Source organism: Sciurus vulgaris (genome assembly GCF_902686455.1).
Source record: "Sciurus vulgaris genome assembly, chromosome: 7".
NCBI classification, from domain to species: domain Eukaryota; kingdom Metazoa; phylum Chordata; class Mammalia; order Rodentia; family Sciuridae; genus Sciurus; species Sciurus vulgaris.
The window spans coordinates 98,843,079-98,860,057 of NC_136467.1; the positions used below are offsets into that span (position 1 = coordinate 98,843,079).

General features: G+C 36.8%; 1 pseudogene across 1 annotated transcript; it reads left to right on the top strand.

Moving 5' to 3' along the window:
- The first annotated feature begins 8,830 nt into the window (after positions 1–8,830).
- LOC306664977 lies at positions 8,831–9,455 on the top strand (annotated as a pseudogene). The gene has a single exon. The product of its transcript is annotated as an uncharacterized misc_RNA (transcript).
- Positions 9,456–16,979: the final 7,524 nt, after the last annotated feature.

Below are 16,979 nucleotides of genomic sequence, written 5' to 3' on the forward strand. Positions count from 1 at the left end.
ATCAGGCCCTCCTGCCTACGAATCTCTTTAGTAGCCTCCAGTTTTACTTAATCTTGGGGTTAACATAAGTGTACATCTTAAGTTACATTTAATTATTGTTTCTTCTTTAAAGAGTTTACTCTTTAAAGTTTACTTCTTTAAAGAGTTTACTTCTTTAAAGAGTTATAAAGTTTACTCTTTATAAGTTTAAAATTACCATTTTAGACAAGTTTAGTTTGGAGAATAGCAGCCTGATAAATTTTCTGCTTTAAAGGCTTGTATACCTAGAAAATATGAACACATTTAAAGTACAAAGAGAGTGATCATTCCACAATTATCTTGAAACCTTTATATTAGCCAAACTTAGTTTTGAAAGAAAAATTTAGACTCTAATGTAGTACAATACTCTTAACAGTTGTTTAACCATAATTGCATAAACCCCAATTTTTAGGACTAATTGTTCTAAAAAATAAAACTTAATAGACGCAATGTTAAGAGTAAATTAGTGTTTCTAAGAAATCCTTGTCATTTTAACATATAGATTAAACTTTGGTTTATATCATTACAGTAGTATTTGACCTTAAGAAAAACCTTAAATAGCTTTAACTGATTGTCTTATGTACATATAACCAACTTAGTTACATGCAAACTTGTTGAAATTTGCCCTTTACTTACACAGACTTTCTTAGCACTTACTTAGACCCTCATGTATTTCATCACATAAACCCTTTCTTACCCAGAAAATATATTTCACTAACTATATTTTCATATCTAGAACCTTGTATTTTCTCTTTCCTATCTGTTGACCCCTTTTTGTTCACATTCTGAAACAACTCTTAGGAAATTTCTGAATTTAGATAAATTACTCCATTTTAATAAGATTAAATATTTAATTATTTATAGTACTCTAATTGAAACACAGTTGAAACTTTGAAACCCTTTGTATATAGAATTGTACCTGCTAGGACTTAACTATTAGTAATCTTGTTTTTAGTTTAGTGATGACACAAAGCAATTTTAACCCTTTTTAATTACCAACCTATGAAAACACCAATAATGTTTAAGTATGTTACCCCATGGAATTTAAGGAGTTAAGAGTACTCCATGTTACTTAATAATTAGCATTGTAATGTTGTAAATTAATCAGATGTCTCTAACAAACACATTTTAGTTATCCCATACATGTCAACTCTAATTCACTCATCTTATTGTAAAAAAAAAAAAAAAAAAAAAAAAATCAGACAATTGTAGTAAACAGTATTTGCTATCTCTTTACTGTTGAAGAAAAGTCCTAGAAACAATTGATATTAGACATTTTATAAACATCAACATTTCATTAGTTTGACCACCTAGAGACTTGTGAGTTATTTTCAAGGACATTTTACTTTTATTAGTTTACCCAATTTAAGTTGAACCCTTTTAAATCACATGAATTAAAAGTATCTGGATCATTTTTTAAATTTTAATTTTCAATTTTTGAAATCATGCACATGATATTCAGATGCACATACATACAAACATGACATCAGACAACACAATATACACATAACACAAAATCAAAGGCCTTGTAACATTATAGGTGAATCTCCATTGCAATGTAACAAATGTTCAAAAACTTTAGTTGAATAAAAAATTAGAACCTATGGAAAAAAGTCATGACCTCAAAAATATAGAATTTAAGGGGAAAAAAAAAGAGTCCTAGAAAAATGATAAGGCTGTTAATTACTTTAATAAAGCACCATAAAATTTACTTTTTCTGGAGTTCAGGTAAAACTTTTCCTATTTTCCCCTCCTTGGGTTTGAGAGTAGTTGCCCACTGTGCCTTCTGGTTTCCTCTATTTACATTTCAATGTAAGCCTTGACTGAGATCTGAAAGGATCTGAGATAACAGGTTCTAGCAGAAACTTTATGCCTAGGGCAATTTAGCCATTTCTATCAGGACAGGTTTGGATGTCAAAGAAAATTATGAGACCTTATGTTCCATTACTTCTGAGAATGAAGCTACTATGCTAAACTCCTCACTGAGATACACCATTGGTTATCGAGCTGCCTATGGCTGCCTATTCAGCATTTATTTTCCTCTCAGTGACAAACAGGTTAAATCTTGCTACGTAGGTAAGCTGAGGACAGGAGCTTGAAATAAGACCCCTTTGTTATATTCCTGGGGCAGAGGATATTGTCCTATGGTGGCTATTTTCCTATAGTATTAAACCTGTTTTTTGTTTGTTTGTTTTTTCACTTTCTTTTTTTTTTTTTTTTTTCTTAATCTATCTCATGTTAAAGTTGCAGTAGGAAAAATACCAGAAAAAACATTTTGAAACTTTTTGGTAACCAACAAATGTTAACTACAATTTTTTAAATTTATTTTTATTGTAAACAAATGGGATACATGTTGTTTCTCTGTTTGTACATGAAGTAAAGGCATACCATTTGTATAATCATACATTTACATAGGGTAGTGGTGTTTGATTCATTCTGTTATTTTTTCCTTCCTCCCCACCCCTCCCACCCCTCTTTTCCCTCTATACAGTCCCTCCTTCCTCCATTCTTGCCCCCCTTCCACCCCCCATTATGTGTCATCATCCGCTTATCAGCGAGATCATTCTTCCTTTGGTTTTTTAGATTGGCTTATCTCACTTAGCATAATATTCTCCAATTTCATCCATTTGCCTGCAAACGTCATAATTTTATTATTTTTTATAGCTGAGTAATATTCCATTGCATATATATACCACTTTTTCTTTATCCACTCATCAATTGAAGGGCATCTAGGTTGGTTCCACAATCTGGCTATTGTGAATGGAGGAGCTATGAACATTGATGTGGCTGTATCTCTGTAGTATGCTGATTTTAAGTCCTTTGGGTATAGGCCAAGGAGTGGGATAGCTGGGTCAAATGGTGGTTCCATTCCAAGTTTTCTAAGGAATCTCCACACTGCTTTCCAGAGTGGCTGCACTAATTTGCATCCCCACCAGCAATGTATGAGTGTACCTTTTTCCCCACATCCTCTCCAACACTTATTGTTGCTTGTATTCTGGATAATTGCCATTCTAATTGGCAATTTTGATTTGCATTTCTCTTATTACTAGAGATGTTGAACATTTTTTCATATATTTATTGATTGCTTGTAGATCTTCTTCTGTGAAGTATCTGTTCATTTCCTTAGCCCTTTGTTGATTGGGTTATTTGTATTCTTGGTGTAGTTTTTTGAGTTCTTTATATATTCTGGAAATTAGTGCTCTATCTGAAGTATGAGTGGCAAAGATTTTCTCCCACTCTGAAGGTTCTCTCTTCGCATTGCTGATAGTTTCCTTTGCTGAGAGAAAGCTTTTTAGTTTGAATCTATCCCAGTTGTTGATTCTTGCTTTTATTTCTTGTGCTATGGGAGTCCTGTTAAGGAAGTCTGATCCCAAGCCAACATATTGAAGATTTGGACCTACTTTTTCTTCTATAAGATGCAGGGTCTCTGTTCTGATTCCAAGGCCCTTGATCCATTTTGAGTTGATTTTTGTGCAGGGTGAGAGATAGGGGTTTAGTTTCATTCTGTTGCATATGGATTTCCAGTTTTCCCAGCACCATTGGTTGAAGAGGCTATCTTTTCTCCATTGCATATTTTTGGCCCCTTTGTCTAGTATGAGAAAATTGCTTATGCTAAGCCCATGGCCAACGTCATTCTTAATGGAGAAAAACTAAAACCTTTCCCTTTAAAAATGGGAACAAGACAGGGATGTCCTCTTTCACCACTTCTATTCAACATTGTCCTCAAAACTCTAGCCAAAGCAATTAGACAGACTAAAGAAATTAAAGGGATACGAGTAAGAAAAGAAGAATTTAAGCTGTCACTATTTGCTGATGACTTGATCTATATTTAGAGGATCCAAAAAATTCCTCCAGAAAACTTCTAGACCTCATCTATGAATTCAGCAAAATAGCAGGCTATAAAATCAACACGCATAAATCTAAAGCATTTGTATATGCAATGATGAAACATCTGAAAGGGAAATGAGGAAAACAACTCCATTTGCAATAGCCAAAAAAAAATAATAATAATAAAATAAAATACTTGGGAATCAATCTAACCAAAGAGGTAAAAGATCTCTACAATGAAAACTACAAAATATTGAAGAAGAAAATTGAGGAAAAACTTAGAAGATGAAAAGATCTCCCATGTTCTTGGATAGGCAGAATTAATATTGTCAAAATGGCCATACTACCAAAAGTGCTAAACAGATTCAATGCAATTCCAATTAAAATCCCAATGATGTAGCTTACAGAAATAGAGCAAGCAATCATGAAATTCATCTGGAAGAATAAGAAACCCAGAATAGCTAAAGCAATCCTTAGCAGGAAGAATGAAACAGTGGGTATCACAATACCAGAACTTCAACTATACTACAAAGCAATATAGTAAAAAAAAGGCATGGTATTGGTACCAAAATAGACAGGTAGATCAATGGTACAGAATAGAGGACATGGACACAAACCCAAGTATTGAACCTGTTGATGTCATAATTAAGCTTTATTTTTTTGAGATATTATAATTCCTATTAGCTAAGATGTTTTGGAGCTCTGTAATGACCATTTGATATTCCTTCTGGTTGGAGGCACATAAAGGATGTCATTTGCACACTGGAGAACAATTACAGATGTTTTATCTCTGAATTTTGTTAAGTCATTAGCTAGGGTTTGTCCAGAACTCATGAGGGCCATCTAAATCCTGAGGCAACACTGTCCAGGTTAGTTGAGATACATTATCTGGTTCCTCACAGGCAAACAGAAATTGCAATTGAGAGCCTAGTGTATACAGGAAAAGGCATCTTTTAAATATAACTTAGTAAACCAAGCAGCAGTTGGAATTTCAGATAACAGAGTAAGAACTACAGGGTAGGGGGAAATTACTGCTTCACTAAATTATTCTAAGGTTTTGGACTAGGCAGGTTCCTTTTTAACTCCTAAAATGGGTGAATTCCATGAGCTATTGCAAGGCATTAAAAGTTTCTATCATTTTGAATGATCTTTAAGGTTTAGAATGTTCTTCAAAAATCCCTTATTTTTCTTTATGCTCCCTTTCTTTCTGATCTCTATCACAAAAAAAATTGAAGATGCAAGCTGGAGAAGATCATCTAAGGATTGATCAGGGCCATGTGCCAATTTTTGTAATTTTCTCTAAATGTTTGGGGCTGACTGAATGAAAATTTATACTTTAAAAGTAGGTGGCCCTCTATGGATTCAGGATTCAGGGTAGTGAGTTTTGAAAATAGCAGGTCTTTACTGAAGGCCTCATAATAGTTTCTTTAGGCATCATAGTTTGAATCCCAGTTAGGATAGTTTCTGGGAACTGTCTGTGCTCCAGATGGTTAATAGCATAATTTTTCCAGGTGAAGTCAAATACCTGGCATAAGTTTTGAAACATCTCAATATTTATTAGGATCCTCCAAAAACTCCCTAAATTTATTTTTTATGTGTCTTAAGTTGGGGGGAGGTCCCCTTAATCTTCCTCCCTTAGTAGGGGATTCCTCAAGGCTTTCTCCTCTCATGGTAAAGATTATTAATGTCAAGCCTGGTAACATATGAGAGGCACTTTTCTTGATCATTTGCAATTTAGCAGTAAGCAGGCTAGTGGTGAACCTGGCAATACTGTTGAAAGAGAAGCTCCCTTCTGAGTTAGAAGTATTAGGGACATCTCCCTAACTTTGAGTTTCCTTACAGTCCAGAAAAACCCATCTCACTACCTGGCTTTGCAAAGTGATTTCTGGCCTTCTTTGGCAAAGTGCTAGGATCCTAGTTTGCCCTATGCTAGAGACCCTGGGAGGATTCAGACTTAAAGGCATTACTGCTTTCCTCCTGCCACTATAAACTCCTAATTATGAAAAAACAATGACAAAAGTAAAAAGTGTGCATATTTGCCTATCTTTTTGCCCTGTAGACTAAAGGAATCTCCAGAGGGTGAAGGGACATCTGTTGATTCTTAGGCGTATAACACCCTTTTCTAGGAGGGTCTCATGTGAGGGGTTGATTTTAAATGCCTCCCTCTTGCACTTTAGAGAGAACACAGTGAGCACATTTAAGCACAGGAACAGTAATGGGGAGACTCTAGATAGACCAGTGAAGGCTAACTATGTGAACAAAGAGAACCTGAGCATTTTATTACTAATCGTTCCAAGTCTTTCTTTAATTCTACAATCCGAATTTCTAATGTTTGACCAGCAAGGGAAGGGGAGTATCCAGGAGGCAGTGGATGTGGGGGAGTGTTGCGTGACTCATACGGAGACAAAGATAATCGGCGCTTTTCCTCAGTGCCATTCGTCAACGGATCACCTTAGATACCCCTTAGGGCAGTCAGGAGGGGGAGTTCAGAGAAGGAACATTTGGGATCACCCGAGAGTAGCCTGGGCCACAGAACCAAACAGTTCCAACCTTACATCTGCCTCCAAGCATCCTGGGTAGATCAGGACTAGGGACACTGTGTACTGATGACAATTGCACTCTGGGCCTGGACAGAAAAGTAGGAAATGGCTTTGGCAGAGCCCAACATGCCTGGTCTGTACAGAGCAGGTGATTGGGAACTGCCTGGGCCGGGAAACCTCTCACCCGATTCTTGAAGGATGGTGGCTGCACTAACGGTATTTAAGCAGCCGACGGGTGCCCATTTTGCCCTCCAAAAACAAAGAGACAGAAAGATGCACCTCAAACAGATGGGGGGTGCCTGGAGAGAGAAGCTTACCTCGGTGTAGATCTTGGTGGGACCTCGTGGCAGCAGGACTGGGTGGGCTGGGCAGGGGAACAGAAGCAGAAACAGAATGGGGCAAAGCAGATGGAGGAGCAGGGGCCGGAGGGGCCTCTGTCACAGTGAACTGGTATCAGGTGGTTTGTTAGCTGAGTCAAAGTTGGAGGAGGGGGAAGGATTAAGAGGGGGAGAAGAAGCCAAAAGGAGGCTTTTGCAGGAAGAGCAAAGAAGCACAAGAAAGAAAAGACTTGAAGATAAGGACTGCCTTTCCATCTGCCCGCTCACAGAAGCTGTGTGCCATTACTTGGCCATTTTGGACTGATTATCTAGTCCAGGGGTCAGGTAAGATTGTCTAGTAGACACCCCAGGGGTGAATCTGCTGGAATGGAGGACCCAGATCCCATGGTGGAGACCAATAAACAGCCAAGTAAGTCGGCCTGCATCATCCTGAGATTAGACTAGTTGGCTGAAGATGAGAAGGCAACACAGTGATGGGGTTGTCACCCAAACATCAGTGTGTGCCGGGCAAAAGCTGAGGGGGTTGAGGATCCGGGGCCAGGAATTTTGAGAGGAAAATAGAGAAAAGGAGCCTCAACCCCGAGAGGGAATCTCCACCATAAAATCAGGAACCTACCCATCAGATAAGACCGACAAAGGGGACCAGCCGTAACTATAAAAAGTCGTGGCTGGGGTTACCCCACTCTTCAACCGCCTCAAAGGCCCTGGACACTGAACTGTTGCTTCTCAGGTCGGCAGAGGAGTGTGTAAGTCAGCCTAGGGAACTCACCAATCTGAAGGCCAGTGATGGATACAGAACAGAGTGTCCAAGTGAATGAAAGGTGAGGCCATGTCTGGGGCACTGGGGCATCAGATGGGATTCCACTTGCCTAGGAGGCAGTGAAAGAGCTCATCAGAGTCATGGCACCAACGCAGGCACCCAGAAACCACTCTGGATGTGGAAACTCACACAGGAAAGTTTATTGAGTGGACAGGCAGAGTGTCTCCCTGCAGGGTAAGAGAGTGAAAGCCAGGAGGAAAGAGAGAGAGAATGGCAGGGGAGAATTCTTAAGCAGTGGAGTTTCACGGGCTAATAACAATGGACCTATGGTTGGCGAGGAGGTTCGTGGGCTAACAATCTGGGTTTTAAAGTGATGTGGGGGAGCAGATAATGGCAGCAGCAAAATAGCAGATCTGATGCCAATAGCATCTACCATTTCTGACTGCTTTGTAACTATGTACCCAGATTAAGACTGCCATTTAACTTTGTATGCTATTATTTAGACTTTTTCCCATTCAGATTCAATTTTAATTTGCCCTAGTTTTAATTTGCCATTCCCACCTACTGACAAGTCCTCACAGGCCTTACTTCCTCTACCATTGGCATGACCTGTGCCCTGAGCAGTATCTATTTTAATCCTAACATCTAAGGATGAGGTAGATACAAAATGTGCTCCAAGCAGAAGGGGAATTGAAGTTATGTCTTGAGGTTATTTATATGTTAGAGAAAACTTTGCTGTCAACAAGGGAATAATTTAATTTGGGTAAAGTTAATGAAACGGCCCTCTATTTTTCATCTGATGTAATAAAATCCTGTATTACATTATTTTATCATCATGGAAAACTCTTTCTTAGTCTTTTTCATTTTCTTTCTTCTTTTTTTTGGGGGGGGGGTGGCTAGAGAGAGGGAAATTCAATCAATTCATTGGGTACCTGAAAAAATTTTGATATAATCAAAAGGAGTGTATCTAGGGTACCACTAGATAATTTTAACACTGGAAGAGTGTATGCCTTGAAGTTACTCTGGCTCCATTTTAGCAGTAGAAGTGTGTAAAATACTCTGAAAATTTGACATATCTAAAAATACTTAGTTTTGATCACAGCTGATTTCTCTCAATGAAATCAAAGATTACTATTTATAGCTTTCAGCTTTTTAATTATTTTCCATGACAAACAAATAGGAAAAATGCTTAAGATTCATTTTTTCTTCATGCAAAATCTTGGTGGAAAAGCTGCAGCTCACTGGCATTAATTTTTAAAATTTACATTATTTGAAAGCTATTCAACTTAATATTCTATTCTATAGTTGACAAAATTTTTCCTTTCTTAAAAGATGGTTAAGGGAAGATGTTGCACCCAGTGTTTCTGTGGCTGTGTCTGGGCCTGTGCAGCCTCCTGCTGGGGCAGGGGGAGACCCCAAGCCCAGAGAGCCACCTGAGTGGAACTGGCTGTATGCGGTTCTGCACAGGCAGAACCTAGTGTTGATGGGACCCATCTTCAGCATTCTGCTGGTGACTGTCATCCTTATGACATTTTGTGTCTACAAGCCCATTTGGCATTAGTAACAGGCAAACAAGCAAGTTCTGCCACAAGTTTTTGGGAACAGAAGTTGTGTTGCACATGGGCCAATGGAGAAGTTGGAATCAGAACTTTTCTACTTGGAAATGACCTTTGGTCATTTGGTAAAGGCTAAATGATTTAGAAAAAAATATCTATTAGTGATTTTTTTCCTCTAATATCATAATGCAAATAATTGGCTGCTGAGTCTGCTTCTGGATATTTCTTTTTATTTCTGACTGTACTTGTCCAAAGACCAGAAGCTCTAAGGTTCAGTGCAAAGATGGAGTGCTCAGGAGAAAGAAAACATGGTAACCCTGTGTCTGTAGAAACCACACTAGAAAGGAATAACTATTAATGCTTGAAATAGTAATAAGGGGAAGGCTTAACCTATAGACATTCCCTGCATTAGAGCCATCTGGTCCCCCAGCAGATTAAAAATCACATTTTTCATTATACCGAGTTGACTGAAAATGCCCTGGTTGCAAAGCAGTGTCCACTGTGGGGAACTTGGGCCTGTAACTCTACCTGCATCCAGCTCTGCACATGGATGTCCACACTGAAGTCAAGGTCACATCAGGTAGACCTGTTACCATGTGTACCCTTGGCATGGAAGACTCTGGGATTGTACTGGAAATGTGACTAGCTGGTCCCTCAGAAAAAGAACTCCATCCTGTTCAGGCACATTGACCGGCTTTGTGTAGTACTTAGGTCTTTCTAACCCATGGCCTAAAGCTTGTGGGGGCTTTTCAGATTGGGAACCTGAGATTCAGCAGGAACCTGCCCTATGCAGCCTTGGGTAAGGAGGACTCAAGAAGTGCATTTCCACTGTGAGTTGCTGTATGTTTACACAGATTTGATCTCAGTTTTAAAAAATGCTGCTGTTAGTTTGCACTGCTGGTGAACTAGATTTTTACCCCTATTGAAATGATACTTCCATACTTACAGAGTGGTTATTACTATTTATTTTAAAGGTGCTAGATTTAATTTTGTCATGAAGTTGAAATGTTTATCTTGTGCTCTATTTTGCACAATATTGAAATTTTTCTTTTCTCAACAACCTGCACTTAATGTGAAATAATTGAGGGATACTGTAACAATTTGACCTAAGGATTTTGTTTTGTTTAACCTTGTAACATTGAGCCATCAAGATGTTCTTTGTTGGAGCTGAAGAAATAACCCGTGTCAGAGAGTGCTCGCCTACCATGCATAAGGACCCTGGTTCAAAATCCCTGGCCCCACAGAGGGGAGGGGGGAAAAAAAAAGATGTTCTTTGTTCTGTACTTTTGAGCAAACTGTCAATTAAAATGAAAGCAAAACCCTAAAAAAAAAGAAAAAAAAAAAAAAAAGATTGTTAAGATCTGTGCTACCTACAATAAAGGGAATGTAACTATTTGTGAAGATTGAATCTATGACTCAGAATAATAGGGATACATTAAAATTTTTTGATTGTAAAAGATCACCTTTTTAGGGATTTTTAAAACTTAAAAATAATCAGTCCAGTATTTTGAATAGTGTGTTACTGGAAATTTTCTGGGAAAGTCTGAAATTTTATAACTTAGAGTGTAATTCTCATAGACTTGTAATTCTAGAAGTCATCTTTCAAAATCCACATCTACAAGGAAGAAGAACCCAATTGCATACTTGGAATTGACTTTTCATGGGAGTTTCAGCTTCTTAAGATTATAATTTAATTTGAGAGGTTTAAGGAAAATGCTACTTAAGAACGTGATTGAATTTCTTTTAAGATTGAGTATGCAACTAATTTTAACTTGTATCCTGGCAGCCTCAGTATTACATAACCCAGACAGAAGGTTAAATGGCAATATGCCACATTTTATTAAGATAAAACTCTAAATAAGAGATTATTTTTAAAAAGAAGAAATAAAAGTGAAATTAAATGATTTGATTTGCTACCTACAATGAAAGAGACAAGTCATTGAGAACAAGTCAGACTATTTTGACTCCTTTATTTTTAATTTGTTCTAATTAGTTATACATTGTTGCTCCCTGTTGGGCAACAAGGTCCAATGTACCTCCTCAGGGCCCGCCTGAGGAGAAATGGGGCCGAGCAGGATGATGAGTGAGAAATGGGGCTGAGCAGGATGATGAGTGTTGGTGGCAAAGGAAACACACCAGAGCCGGGAGGTCTGTCAGCACAGGAGGCACAGCAGGAACTCCTTTATTGAGGAAATCACCCAGCTTTTATGTAGGGTGGGGGCTAGGCGGGAACCAATTATCTTAAAGGTCAGCAAGGCATGGGGGATTCACGCAGGTGAGAGTCCCATAGGACTACATGGCAAGCAAGAGCTGATCACGTTCGCGGAACTGTTGTTAACCAATCCCTGACGGTGGTTAGCTTTATCATCATTAACTATTGAAACCGCCTTTGAGGCCTTGATCTTGCTCACTCACCAGGGAGTAAAGAGTCAGCCTGAGTTAGTTAACGTGTCCCTAGTCCCAACAATACATGACAATAGAATGCACTTTAACACACTGTACACAAATGGAGCACAACTTCTCATTCCTCTGGCTGTACATGGTGTAGAGTCACACCTGTAGTGCAGTCATACATGTATGTAGGGTAATAATGTCTGTCTCTTTCCACTGTCCTTCCTGTCCCCATACACCCTCTCCTCCACTTACTCCCCTGTACCCAAAGTTCCTTCATTCTTCCTTTCCCCAACCATTATGGATTGGTATCCATATATCAGAGAAAACATTCAGCCTTTGGTTTTTCGAGATTGACTTATTTCACTTAGCAGGATATTCTCTAATTCCATCCATTTACCTGTAAATGCCATAATTTCATTCTTCTTTAAGACTGAGTAATATTTCATTGTGTATATGTACCACATTTTCTTTATCCATTCATCAGTTGAAGGACATCTAGGTTGGTTCCATAGTTTAGCTATTGTGAATTGAGCTGCTATAAACATTGATGTGGCTGCATCACTGTAGTTCGATGATTTTAAGTCCTTTGGGTATAAACTGAGGAATGGGATAACTGGGTCAAATGGTGATTCCATTGCAAAGTTTTCTAAAGAATCTCTATATTGCTTTCCAGATTGGTTGCATCAATTATCAGTTCCACCAGCAATGTATAAGTGTGCCTTTTTTCTGCACATCCTCACCAACATTTATTATTGCTTGTATTCTTGATCATTGCCATTCTGACTGGAGTGAAAGGAAATCTTAGAGTAGTTTGATTTGCATTTCTCTAATTGCTAGAGACGATGAACATTTTTTTATATGTTTGTTGATCCATCGTGTATCTTCTTCTGTGAAGTGTCTGTTCAGTTCCTTAGCCCATGTATTGACTGGTTTTTTTTTTTTTTTTTTTTTTTGTTTTTTGGTTTTTTTGTTTTTTTTGTTTTTTTGTTTTTTTTTTTTTTTTTTTTTTTGGTGTTAAGTTTTTTGAGTTCTCTATATATTCTGGAGACTAATACTTTACTAATACTTTATCTGAGATGTGTATGGTAAAGATTTTCTCCCATTCTGTAGACTCTCTCTTCACATTATTGTTTCTTTTGCTGAGAAGTTTTTTATTTTGAGTTCATACCATTTATTGATTCTTGATTTAACTTCTTGTGCTTTAGGAGTCTGGTTAAGGAAGTCAGGTCCTAAGCCAACATGATAAAGATTTGGTTCTACTTTTTCTTCTAGTAGATGCAAGGTCTTTGTTCTAGTGCATTAAGTCTTTGATCCACTTTGACTTGAGTTTTGTGCAAGGTAAGAGATAGAGATTTAATTTCATTTTGCTAGATATGGATTTCAGTTTTCCCAGCATATCATTTCTCCAATGTGCTTTTGGCACCTTTGTCTAGTGTGAAATCACTGTTTTTATGTGGATTTGTCTCTGTGTCTTCTATTCTGCACTATTGGTATACATGTCTATTTTGGTGCCAGTACCATGCTGTTTTTGTTACTATAGCTCTGTAGTGTAGCTTAAGGTCTGGTATTGTGATGCCTCCTGCTTCACTCTTCTTGCTAAGGATTGCTTTGGTTATTCTGGATCTTATTTTTCCAAATGAATTTCATGATTGCTTTTTCTAGTTCTATGAAGAATATCATTGGGATTTTAATTGGAGTTGCATTAAGTCTGTATAACACTTTTGGTAATATGGCCATTTTGACAATATTAATTTTGACTCTTGGTGTTAGGACAATATTTTGTCCCATAAGTATGATAGCATACTTGTTTGAATAAAAAAATAACTCTGCTTTTCTCGAACAGGTATGGCAGTAAATGATCCAACACATTTGATCAATTTTTGAGTTAATGTCTGTCGACGCCCGTGGCAACAATCGTGCGGGTATTTATTGGAGGTGGACTGAAAATAAACTACTTTTCCTATATTCACTAATTTATAGAGGAAGAGAGACTTTAAGAAGAAGAGATGCTTTGCTTAGAGGAAGAGAAACTTTGCTTAGAGGAAGAGAAACTTTGAGAGAAAGATAGGCTTTGCTTATAGAGAAAGTTTTAGAGAAAGAGAGGCTTCTACGCTTATCAGAGATCTATTTCTTCTTAGAGTTCTGCTGCTTCTTCTTACAGGTATGTCCTACATCCTGTGAACTAGGTGCTATCTATCTGAGGGCTAGCTGCTTCTTCTCTCTGCTTACGTCTTATCTCTGCTAGCTTCTTCTCTCTGCTAGCTGCTTCTTCTCACTGCTAGCTGCTGCTTACTGCCGCTTCTGCTTACTGCTGCTTCTTCTTACTGCTGGCTGCTGCTTTTTGCCTTCTGCCTACTGCCTGCTTATATTCCCTCCAGGAGGTGGAGGGCAGGGCCACACCAGTTGAGATCAGGGGAGGAGCCAGCTGCCCTATCACCGCAAAGGTCAAAACGAGCAGACATGAGCAGGAGCACTAGGGAATACCTGTGCACGTGTTGTGTGCATGGACTTAATTGAATATGGCCAATGATAAATCACCTGGGTGTGCTTGTGTTAATCAACCTCCTCACTGCCGATGTGATCTAAGCAACCTCCGGCTGGCTGCCAGGCGCCATCCCAGCACAGCCCACATGGTACAGCCCCCAACAAATGTCTTTTGTGGGAACAGGAGAAATAAAGACTGTTCTAAATGATGTCTGAGAATTAAAGAGGTAGGTCCTCTTCTGATGGAAAGTGGTTTGTGGGGGCAGCCATAACCCTAGATAACCTTGTCATAGATGAGAAACCACACCCAAGACCACTCTTTAGGAACACACTTAGCTGATAAAACTCATGATCTATGACCCTTCATTTGTAAGGATTCCTCCCTGATAGAGATGTGTTTACACTGTCATGTGTTTTGATAAAACTGCAGATGGAAGTTGCTGGTTAAATGATCTGTCTTTTTTTTTTTTTTTTTTTTTTTCCTATTCTTGGGTAATGTTAGTGACTGAAGTCTCCACTTTGGGGATTCAATAAGAGGGATTTTGAGTCTGAACACATTTAGTCACAGTTGAACAAGATACAATTTTCCAATTTGTGATTACTTCCACATTTAATTGTTACTGTGTATCTTCATGTAGGAATGGAAACTTAACCCCATTGTTCTTATGCAGAAACTTCCACAGAATCAGAGAGAGTAATATGAAGGTGCCCTATGGGGATAAGCACAAGTAAGTTGTAGGTAGAGAGGGATAAATAGGGTTTAAAATTCTTGGAGCTCCAAGTTATCTGTAGAAGGTCTTTCAGAAAGTAATTTTATAATAATTCAAAGTATTTACTTGATATTATGTAAAAATGAACTATAAAGTTGTTAGTAATTTTCTATCAGGAATTATATATTAATGATTTTAAAAATCAATTTTTGATCAATTATGCTAGAGAAAAATATTTTGATTGTCCAAATTTATTGTTACTTTATTAACAAGCTATCAGAGTCTGAAACCATAGAACAATTATGGTATTACTCAGGATATAGGTGAGATGGTTAAGTAATAAAACTACGGTGATGTTTTCTAGATTTTGTAATGACTCTGGTACTTAGCAATTTTTTTAACTTAAACTTTTTTTTTAAATCATGAAATATTTTCTTATCCTAAATAATACTCAATTTTATGCTTAAGCTTGTGTTCTTTTGCTAAAATAGAATGTTGGCAATTGTACAAGCCTCATGCTCTACTAAACCTATATCTGCTGCTTCCTGATCATCTTCCACGATCTCTTTTGACTGAACTCTTCTGTGAACAACCCCCTCACATCCTGTCAAATAGAAACCCTGAGATTTCCATAAAGACAATCTCAGACCCAGAAGGATCCATAAACTCTGCAGCAATCACTAACTGTAAAATGCACAGACTGTGAGTTAGTTTTCTCTGAGACTAGAAATGCATTTTTATTAGCTGGGGTGGACATTTGAAGTCACCCTTGGTATTCACTATTAAACCTTACCCCATCTAAAATATTAGTTATTTCTGTTATAAAAGCTTAAGTTATTAGAGTAAATATTTTTAATTATTAATATCTTATACCTTCTCCTAATGACCATGTCTAATTTAGAATCATTTGAGCATAAATGGCCAATACTCCCCTTATTACACAAAGGCAATTCAAAGCTCTACATCTATATTTACCTAACATTAAAATTTCCAAACAAGGAAAAACTAAAAGGCAGTTTTCAAAAATCTTCCTAAAAAACTCAGCATTTTCCTTTTTAGTACTGTGCCCTACATTTCATTTGAGGAAAAGTAATAAAGTTGGTGTTTATAGAAATTACTTATAGACTTCTATTATTATGTGGTGAATTTTCTTTCTTACATTTTAGTTATAAATAAAATTGACTAGATTCTCTAGTGTGTGAACTAGCATAGTACAGATAAGACATCTAAACACTGTGCACAAAATAAAAGCTAAGAAATATTTAATAAAATGTGAGCATTTGATTGATCCAATTGTTTGTATAGTCAGATCCTGGGTAATAGTCTCTGGTTACTCGGTGTTTATTACATATTTGCATTTCACTTGAGAAAATATGAGTTTCTTTGTTTTGTTAAATTATATCTCTTTATCACTTGAATATTCTAGTTTGAAATCTGTTCTTTAATTTTAAGGATTGGGTACTTTTTAGTTATTTGGTGACTTTAGTATCATAAAATCTATGAGTATTTTTCAAAAATATATGATAAATGACATGATATTAAGTATAATTCAATATCTTACTACCATAATTCTTATCAAAAAAGTAAAATCTTTATAATATTTAGCCATAAAATATCATTAAAAATTCAATAAATTATTATTCCATAAACAAATTTTAATTAGGTGTAATCTTGATAAAATACAAAATATATGAACTATATCATAAGATAATTTCAGAGGATTGAGGTTGTGGCTTTGCATGTGTGAGGCACTGGGTTAGATTCTCAGCACCACAGATAAAGAAATGAATAAAATAAAGGTCTATCAACGACTAACAAACTATTTTAAAATAGATCATTTTAGAGCTTAACTTTAAAACAGGTAATAAAGGTTTATTAGACATTAGTACTCTCTCTACATATATATTTACTCTCTCTATATATATTTACTCTCTTTATATATATATTTAATATATTTTCTATAGTTTATTACTTTAGTTCTATATTTTACCAAAAATTAACCAGGTCAGACTGATAAAGTTTGATTGTTGAAGTGTCATAATAAACATAGATTTTACTGCATATAATACATTAATAATCAATTGGTTTTTACACCACATTTATGCTGAGTCTATGTTAACTAGCCCAAAGGAGTTTGATTGCCAGCAAAACTTAGTTCCTGAGATACCCTGGAGAATATCATGTTTTGGATTGATAATTTTGTTGTATATTTTTAGACATTATTTGAGATTGAGCAAAAACAGAAAAAAATATAAGAACAGCTTTTGTTCTGCATTGATTATTCAATTTAAATGTTTGTAACTGAATAGTTGGTACTGCCAGAACAACAAAGTCCATGCCACTTATTCTGA